General features: G+C 36.1%; 1 pseudogene; it reads left to right on the forward strand.

Moving 5' to 3' along the window:
• Nucleotides 1-5,035: 5,035 nt before the first annotated feature.
• On the forward strand, nucleotides 5,036-5,130 carry LOC131508241 (U6 spliceosomal RNA; annotated as a pseudogene).
• Nucleotides 5,131-9,996: the final 4,866 nt, after the last annotated feature.

Below are 9,996 nucleotides of genomic sequence, written 5' to 3' on the forward strand. Positions count from 1 at the left end.
TCTCATGCAGTCACCTCAAAACACTCTTCATCCTTTTTACGTTTTTTCCACAACTGTTTTTGTCATAAAAGATAAATGGGATTAATTTAAAATTTTTGGAATGATGTATTGCCTCTAGGATTGCTTTGGAAATCCCTTTGCCCCCAAATATTGAAGGCAATTTGAAGGTAATTGTAGGTAATTTGACTAATGTGAAATATTATGAGGTTAAAGGGAAAAAAAATAACAAAAACCTTGAAAATATATCTTACCTGAATGGGTACGAATCTTTCAACAATGATAATAGAGTTAACTAATTATGAAAATGGATACAGTCATAAAGCAAAAATGCAGGAAAATGGGAAACCACACACCATCTTAATAAAAACAAATGAAGACAGATTGGAGCACAATACTCCATGGAAATTTATTTTGTTAATCAGTACATTGAAAAGAATATACCTCTGTCAAAAAAGAGGTGAATTAAACACAAGAAAATTGTAGTGGTGCCTGGCTAGCCCAGAAGAGCAGGCAACTCTTGATCTCAGGGTCATGAGTTCCAGCCCCACGTTGGGTATAGAGATTGCATAATCAATTAATTAATTAAAAATATAAAAATAGGAAAATTATATCCACAATATGTAAAAAAAAAAGCCAATAATGGTGTTTTATAGCATAAAAGTACATCCATATTTTCTATTTCAGACTCCCCAACCAAAAGAAAAGAAAATAGGCTGGAATCTAAATAGCATATTCACTGGAAGTTTAAATTCACAGTTTGCTGTGTCCAAGAAAAATACTGGAGATACCATGTGTGGGAATCTGTCTTTTTTTTTTAATGTCTGTTTATTTTTTGAGAGAGAGGGGGAAACAGAGTGTGAGCAGGGGAGGGGCAGAGAGAGAGGGAGACACAGAGTACAAAGCAGGCTCCAGGCTCTGAGCTGTCAGCACAGAGCCCAACCCAGGGCTCAAACTCATGGAGCATGAGATCATGACTTGAGCTGAAGTCAGATGCTTAACCGACTGAGCTACCCAGGTGCCCTGGGTATCTGTTTCTACATTCAAATCACCCAGTACCTTGTTATCTGATTAATGAAGAAAAGAAATACAGGTAATCAAAAAGCCAGTATAATTTCTGTGACCTTTATACCAACAATACCCACCAGAGTAATAGTTTTTCCCTATATAGTGAGTTTTGTAACCAAATCCCAGGTCACTTGTCTTTCATAGATCTTGTAGGTTAGTATTAAAACTTTATTTGTTCATACAGAAAATATTCTAAGGTTCAAATTACATCTATAAGGAATTCTATTTTGGTTGTACATACTAAGCCAAATTTGTCATTTTGAGAGGAGGAGTATCTAACTTGGGAATTTTCTGGTTCAAACTATTCTGTGTTTATTTAATTTTTACTGGTCTGTGCAAGAGCTCTCTAAGAGCTCTGGAAACATCTGTATTCACACTTACCACTGCTGTGAGCATAGGGGAGATGAGATATGGAGACATGGTTCCCTTTGAATCTTCTCCCTTCCGCCCTCCCTGTCCCCCTTTCTCTATCTAGGAACAAGGAGGGGTTGATGGCTAGAGGGACAGCATAGAAACAGATCTGAGTCAAGAGGAGAATCTCTGAGGATAATATTTTCAAATTCGTATGCATGTGTATGGATAATCTCCTTGATTCTCTCTCCACATCAGGAAACCCTATAGACAGAATCTTTTTCTTTTTAAGTTATTATTTTAATTCCAGTTAGTTAACATGCATTGTTAATTTGCTTTAGGTATACTGGAACTTCAAGCCTTCCACTAAGTTCTAGACAGAGGGTGTCTACCACTGAGGGAGGGCTAGGACTGCCTAGAGACCACCCTCCACCACCTCGAGGTACAAGTACAGGGGGCCGTGGAAGCCTGGGGTAGGACATAAGAACTAGGGACCAAACTTGAAGGCCATTGATCTCAAGCTCTGTTCATCAATTCTGAATACAACATTTAAAGAGATTTTATGTAAGGGCACCTGGGTGGCTCAGTCAGTTGAATGCCCAACTCTTGATTTTGACTCAGGTCATGATCTCTGGGCTGTGGGATCAAGCCCTGACTTGTGCTCCATGGTGAGCATGGGGCCTGCTTGGGATTCTCTCTGTCTGTCTCTCTCTCTGTCTCTCTCTGTCTCTCTCTTCCTCTGTCCCTCTATCCTGCTTGCGCTCTCTCTCTCTCTAAAATTAAATAAATAAATAAATAAATAAATATTTTTAAAAACAATTTTAAAAATAGGTTGTAAACACTAGTCATTTTCCCTGAAAATCCCATACCTCTATCAAAAGAAGTAACTGAAAAATGTACTGAAATATTGGTTATTTACAGCATATGCTGAATATAGAGATGATATCATTAAAATATTATTTAATTTCAAATTATTTCTGTAATACATAAAGTTCTTTTAACTAACATAAAAGGTACACTTTTAAAATAAATAAAAGGTACGCTTTTATAGATGTCTTTTTTTTAATGTTCATTTTATTTTTGAGAGAGAGAGAGAGAGAACACGAGCAGGAGAGGGGCAGAGAGAAAGGAGAGAGGGAGGCATAGAATCCAAAGGAGGCTCCAGGCTCCCAGCTGTCAGAGCCCAACGCAGGGCTCTAACCCACGAACCATGAGATCATGGCCTGAGCTGAAGTTGGATACTTAACCAACTGAGCCACCCAGGTGTCCCAACGTTACAATAAGTTTTAAGAAGATGGATGACTAACAAATTTTCAGTTTAGTAAAAGGAGATTTTGAAAATAATAGACTCCAAAAATAATACATTTATAAATCTGGTTCATCTAGAGCGTCAGAAGAGTTTTGAACATAGGAATCTTTTTCTACAAAGTTACAAAGTCACTTATTCTAGAATAGAAATATCTGTGAAACAATTATTTATCATTTATTTTTATATTTATTTACATAATTATTATATTTATTCACACTTGCTGGTGTACAACTAGGAAATGGTCAAGCCGCTAAAGTTATCAGCTACCTGTAAGGATGTTAAAATGATATTCTTAACTGACACTTCCACCCAAAAACAACTATATTCTCTTCAGAAAACCAAGGATGAATATCTTCAATAGTGGTATACAAGGCTTTGGCACATATCTGTCATTTTCCCATATTATATATCCTCGTAATAGTTTACTTTTTTATATCATGTGAAAGGATAATGAATTCCATAAAGAAGTAATGATTAACATCAGCAGAAGCAATAATGAAAGAGAATGGATGTGAATCTACAGGAATTCTGCCTACAGTGTCTCTCTTCCCTTCTGTTCACTTTCACAAACTCAAACACAACCACTTTTGTAATCACCCCCTTTCCCCTCTTCACACATAATTGCTCCTTCTCTTATATTCCCTGATCTGTTAGTTTGTACATGTAATTTAGCATTAGATTACTAAATTGTAATAATTTACTTACATCTCTGGCTTGTCTAACTAAAAGTGGGTATTAAGCAACCCACTCCTGAACAAGCAATGAGTGAAGGAAGAAATCAAAAGAGAATCAAAAAACATTTCAAAACAAATGAAAGTGGGAAGACTACACATCAGAAGCTAAGGTATGCTTCAAAAGCAGCTCTGAGAGGGAGGTTTATGCAGATAAAGACATTAAGAAAATAGATCTCAAATAACCAACGTAACTTCATACCTCAAGGAATTAGCAAAAGAACAGACCAAACTCAAAGTTAACAGAATGAGAGAAATAAGAAAGATCAGAAAAGAAGTAAATGGACACCAGAAAGACAATAGAAAAGACCAACAAAACTAAGAGCTAGCTTCTCAAAAAGATAAACAAAATAGGCCAGTCTTTAACTAGACTAAGAAAAAATAAGGAAGACTCATAAATAACAAATGAAAGAGGAGACATTGCAACTGATATCACAGATATTCAAAGGATCATAACAGACTAATATAAAGTTGTGCTCCAACATTTGGATAGCCTAGAAGAAATGGCCAAGACCTAATCATGAAGAAATAGAAAATATAAACAGATCAACAGTGAACAAGGAAGTTGAATCATTAATCCAAAATCCCACAATAGAAGAAAACCCAGAACTGGATGATTTCATTGGTGAATTTACTGGAACATTTAAAGAACAATTAATGCAAATCCTTCTCAAACACTTCCAAAAAGTTGAAGAGGAATAAACATTCCCAAACTCATTTTGTGAGGCCAATGTTACTCTGATGCCAAAGCCAGTTAAGGACTACAAGAAAGGAAAACAAACCAATATCCCTGATGAAGAGATAGAAGCAAAAACTCTCTACAAAATTTTAGCAAACAGCATTCAGCAGCTTGTTAAAGGGATGAAACACTCTCAGGAGGGACTTATCCCTGGGATTCAAGGATGGTTCAATATATGCAAATCAATAAATGTGATACACCTCATTAGTAAATGAAGGATAATCATACGATCATCTCAATAGAAGGAGAGAAAACCAAAAAAAAAAAAAAAAGGAAAATTGTCTCTGTAGATGATATGATTGTATATGTAGAAAACCATAAAGACTTCACCAAAAACCTCTTAGGTCTAAAGACCAATTCAGTAAAGTTGCAGGATACAAAATCCACATACTGAGATCAGTTGCATTTTTATACACTAGCAACAGAATATTCTGAAGAAGAGTTAAAGAAAACCATCTTGCTCACAATAGCATCAAAAACAATACAATATTTAGGAATAAATATAACCAAAGAGATGAAAGAATTGTACATTGAAAACTAGGCTTTGATGAAGGAAATCTAAAGTGACACAAACACAGGGAAAGATATACTGTATTCATGGATAGGAAGAATTTATATTGTTAAAATGTCACTACTACCCAAAGCCATCTATAGATTCATTTATGGGTTTTGATAATCCCTATCAAAACTACCATGTCATTTCTCATAGAACTAGAAAAAAATAATCCTAAAATGTGCATAGAGTCACAAAAGACTCTGACTAGCCAAAGCGATCCCGAGAAAGAACAAAGCTGGAGGCATCAGACTTCCTGACTTTAACATATACTACAAAGCTTTAGCGTGCTCGCTTCGGCAGCATGTACACTAAAATTGGAATGATACAGAACAGATTAGCATGGGATGATATGCAAATTCATGACGTGTTCTATACTACAAAGCTATAGGCATGAAAACAATGTGGTACAGGCATAAAAATAAACACGAGGGCCAATAGAACAGAATTGAGAGCCCAGAAACAAACCCCCACATATATGACCAACTAATATTTGACACAGGAACCAAGAATATACAACAAGGAAAGGATAGCCTCTTCAACAAATGGTTCTGGGAAAACTGAAGAACTACATGCAGAAAAATGAAATGAGACCCCACCCTCGTTATCTGATCACCCCTGATGTCTGATCAAATTCCTTCTCTACCATGCTCCAGGTGATGTCTCATTACTCTGGCCTGCCTGCAGCAGGAATCTGCGAGTCCTTTTAGCCAGAATCCTCCCACCCCCATATCACTGTTGTTTCTTCTTCATATTTTTTAAAAATGTTTTTTAAATGCTTTTAATGTTTATTTATTTTTGAGAGAGACAGAGACAGAGTGTGAGTGGGGAATGGGCAGAGAGAGAGGGGGACACAGAATCCGAAGCAGGCTCCAGGCTCTGAGCTGTCAGAGCCCCTCCGACCCAGGATCCCCTCTTCTTAATTTTCTGCCCACTAAGCTCCAACCTGTTTCTTGGCTATCCAGCTCGACTTGTCCCTGCTGTATTCAAAATTGAGCCCACTTCTGAACTAAGTCTCTTCTCCCCTATTGCAATAGCTGCTGAATAAAATCTGCTTTTCCAACTGAAACTAATATCCAGCCTTGACTCTCTTTAATGGTAGATTAAAAGCAAAAAGATAGAAAATGTCATACCATGCAAACAGTAACCAAGAGGAAGTGAGGTTATTTGTATTAATATCAAATAGCACTGAATTCAGAGCAAGGGAAATGACTAGAATTTTAAAAAGATAAAAGGGTCAATCCATTAATAACACACAACTGTTTTAAATGTGTCTTCATCTAAAAATGGAACTTCAAAATACATAAAGCAAAATCTGCTTGAACTGAAAATAAAAGCAAATATATCCACAATTACAGTTGGTGACTTTTACACTTCCTTCTTGATAATTGATAGAAAAGCAAAACAGACAATCAGCAAGGATGTGGCATATATATTTAAATTGGACATAATCAAAATCAAAAACTTCTCTTCTGCAAAAGACCTTAAGAGAATGAAAAGAGAAAGTATAGCCTCAGAGAAAATCATTGCCAATCACCCAAAGATTTGCACCCAGAATATAAATAATTTTCAAAAGTCAGTAAAAAGAAAACAAACAACCTAATTTTTTTAATGGGCAAATGATTTGACAGATAGTTCACAAAAGACATATTATTGTCACATAAGTACATGGAAGGATGCTCAATATCATTTGTCACAAGCATTAACATAGTAGGAGTTGAAATGGGTTCCAAATGAAATAATGTTCAGTTGGCCACACTGTTTAAATTTTAGAATAACAAAATACCAAAATACCAAAAGAAGTTGTATGTCTTGCAGTAAAGTATTCACAACTCTCCTTTCACTTTATGTTGTAAGAAAGATAGAAATACAAGGAATGTCTTAGAATATCTTAGTCAAGTTTTAAAATGAAAACAGGTGAAATATTATACTCTTGTGATTTCTCCTATTTTATATGTTTGTTACTGATATATTACTACCATCTCCAAATAAAGAGAGAATATAGTCAAAAGTTTTAAAATGAAAATATGTGAGGGGTGCCTGGGTGGCTCAGTTGGTTAAGCGTCCGACTTCACCTCAGGTCGTGATCTCACAGTCCATGAGTTCAAGCCCTGCATCAGGCTCTATGCTGACAGCTCAGAGTCTGGAGCCTGCTTTGGATTCTGTGTCTCCCTCTCTCTCTGTCCTTCCCCTGTGCATACTCTGTCTCAAAAATAAATAAAAACATTTTAAAAATTAAAAAAATATGGCTTATTTCACTTAGCATAACACTCTCCAGTTCCATCCATGTTGCTACAAAGGGCCATATTTCATTCTTTCTCATTGCCAGGTAGTATTCCATTGTGTATATAAACCACAATTTCTTATCCATTCATCAGTTGATGGACATTTAGGCTCTTTCCATAATTTGGCTATTGTTGAGAGTGCTGCTATAAACATTGGGGTACAAGTGCCCCTATGCATCAGCACTCCTGTATCCCTTGGGTCAATTCCTAGCAGTGCTATTGCTGGGTCATAGGGTAGGTCTATTTTTAATTTTCTGAGGAACCTCCACACTGTTTTCCAGAGTGGCTGCACCAGTTTGCATTCCCACCAACAGTGCAAGAGGGTTCCCGTTTCTCCACATCCTCTCCAGCATCTGTAGTCTCCTGATTTGTTCATTTTGGCCACTCTGACCGGCATGAGGTGATATCTGAGTGTGGTTTTGATTTGTATTTCCCTGATGAGGAGCGACGTTGAGCATCTTTTCATGTGCCTGTTGGCCATCCAGATGTCTTCTTTAGAGAAGTGTCTATTCACATTTTCTGCCCATTCCTTCACTGGATTATTTGTTTTTTGGGTGTGGAGTTTGGTGAGCTCTTTATAGATTTTGGATACTAGCCCTTTGTCCTATATGTCATTTGCAAATATCTTTTCCTATTCTGTTGGTTGCCTTTTAGTTTTGTTGATTGTTTCTTTTGCTGTGCAGAAGCTTTTTATCTTCATGAGGTCCCAATAGTTCATTTTTGCTTTTAATTCCCTTGCCTTTGGGGATGTGTCAAGTAAGAAATTGCTACGGCTGAGGTCAGAGAGGTCTTTTCCTGCTTTCTCCTCTAGGGTTTTGATGGTTTCCTGTCTCACATTCAGGTCCTTTATCCATTTTGAGTTTGTTTTTGTGAATGGTGTGAGAAAGTGGTCTAGTTTCACCCTCTGCATGTTGCTGTCCAGTTCTCCCAGCACCATTTGTTAAGGAGACTGTCTTTTTTCCATTGGATGTTCTTTCCTGCTTTGTCAAAGATGAGTTGGCCATACGTTTGTGAGTCTAGTTCTGGGGTTTCTATTCTATTCCATTGGTCTATGTGTCTGTTTTTGTGCCAATACCATGCTGTCTTGATGATGACAGCTTTGTAGTAGAGGCTAAAGTCTGGGATTGTGATGCCTCCTGCTTTGGTCTTCTTCTTCAAAATGACTTTGGCTATTCGGGGCCTTTTGTGGTTCCATATGAATTTTAGGATTGCTTGTTCTAGCTTCGAGAAGAATGCTGGTGTATTGAGGAGGGCACCTTTTGGGATGAGCACTGGGTGTTGTATGGAAACCAATTTGACAATAAATTTCAAATTAATTAATTAATTAATTAATTAAAAAATTAAAATTAAAAAATAAAATGAAAGTATGTGAAATATTGTATCATTGTACTTTCTTCTATTTTTGTATGTGTTTTGTGCTGATATACTATATCACCTCCAAAATATATATGGAGTAGCAAAAGTCAAAGTTGCATTTTTCTCTATGCTGTTGAATAAAGAATAGTATACTTAATACAACACAAGAGTATGTAGAATCTAGAGTCTAAGAATTCTAATAATTTCCAAATATTTCTGCTGTTTGGATATACAGAACATTTTTGCTAGGAAGAATTCATTCTCAATGTCTGATTTGTTTAGATCTTAACAAATATATGTTTTTTTTCAGTTCTAATACCCTGCACTGGTATATTGTACAGAAAAAGACATTTTCATATAAATCTAGATAGAATGTATAGTAGCGAAAAAAAACAAAAACAAAAAAACAGGGCAATCATCAATATATAAAATAATTCTGAAAATAGAAGAATCACCTTGGTATTTAGCAATAATTTTAAAAATTAGCAACTAATAATGGATACATAGCACATTCTAGGCACTTTGGCAGATGCATGAAATTGATTATCTTCATGAATCATTTCAACACGTGTACCAAGTAGACAGTATTTCTGTCCAATTATCAATGAGAAAATTGAGTTTGAAAAGTGTTTTCCAAGGTCATACAATTAGTAGATTGGGCTGTGAGCAACTAATTATATATATATATATATATATATATATATATATATATATATGCGCGTGTGTGTGTACATATATATATATATATATATTTAAATAATAAGCATTATAGTACCACTAATAGCAAATGCTTAGTGAAAAGGAGGATTTAAAAAATAATTTTAAACGATAGTTTTACACTCATATTTTTAAAAATAACTAAAATCTCATTTATTGGGGCGTGTGATGGCTCAGTCAGTTAAGCATCTGCTTTGGCTCAGGTCTGATCTCACTGTTCGTGAGTTCAAGCCCTGCATCAGGCTCTGTGCTGACAGCTCAGACCTGGAGCCTGCTTCACATTCTGTGTCTCCCTCTCTCTCTCTGACCCTCTCCCGCTCACATCTTTGTGTGTGTGTCTCTCTCTCTCAAAAATAAATAAACATAGGGGCGCCTGGGTGGCTCAGTCGGTTAAGCATCCGACTTCGGCTCAGGTCATGATCTCGCAGTCCATGAGATCGAGCCCCACGTCAGGCTCTGTGCTGACAGCTCGGAGCCTGGAGCCTGTCTCAGATTCTGTGTCTCCCTCTCTCTCTGACCCTCCCCGCTTCATGCTCTGTCTCTCTCTGTCTCAAAAGTAAATAAATGTTAAAAAAAAATTAAAATAAAATAAAATAAAATAAAATAAAATAAAATAAAATAAAATAAATAAACATTAAAAAAATCAAAAAAATGTTTTAATCTCATTTATTTGGATAAAATTTGGAAAAATGTTTGCATGTATCTAGCATTGTTTGTGACAGGAAATGTAACAGGAGGATTGTATTTAATAGTGAGTATTTTGTAGTCATCTGCTAGTTGAACTCAGAAGATCCAAGAGGAAGGCAGAAACATTGTTTCCCAAGGAGGTTAGTCTTGATTAGAAGGGAGAAAATTAAATTCTGTAGCTCTGGCAAGAATGGAGACTGGAA

The sequence above is a fragment of the Neofelis nebulosa genome, chromosome 3 (assembly GCF_028018385.1).
Source record: "Neofelis nebulosa isolate mNeoNeb1 chromosome 3, mNeoNeb1.pri, whole genome shotgun sequence".
Classification (NCBI taxonomy): Eukaryota; Metazoa; Chordata; class Mammalia; order Carnivora; family Felidae; genus Neofelis; species Neofelis nebulosa.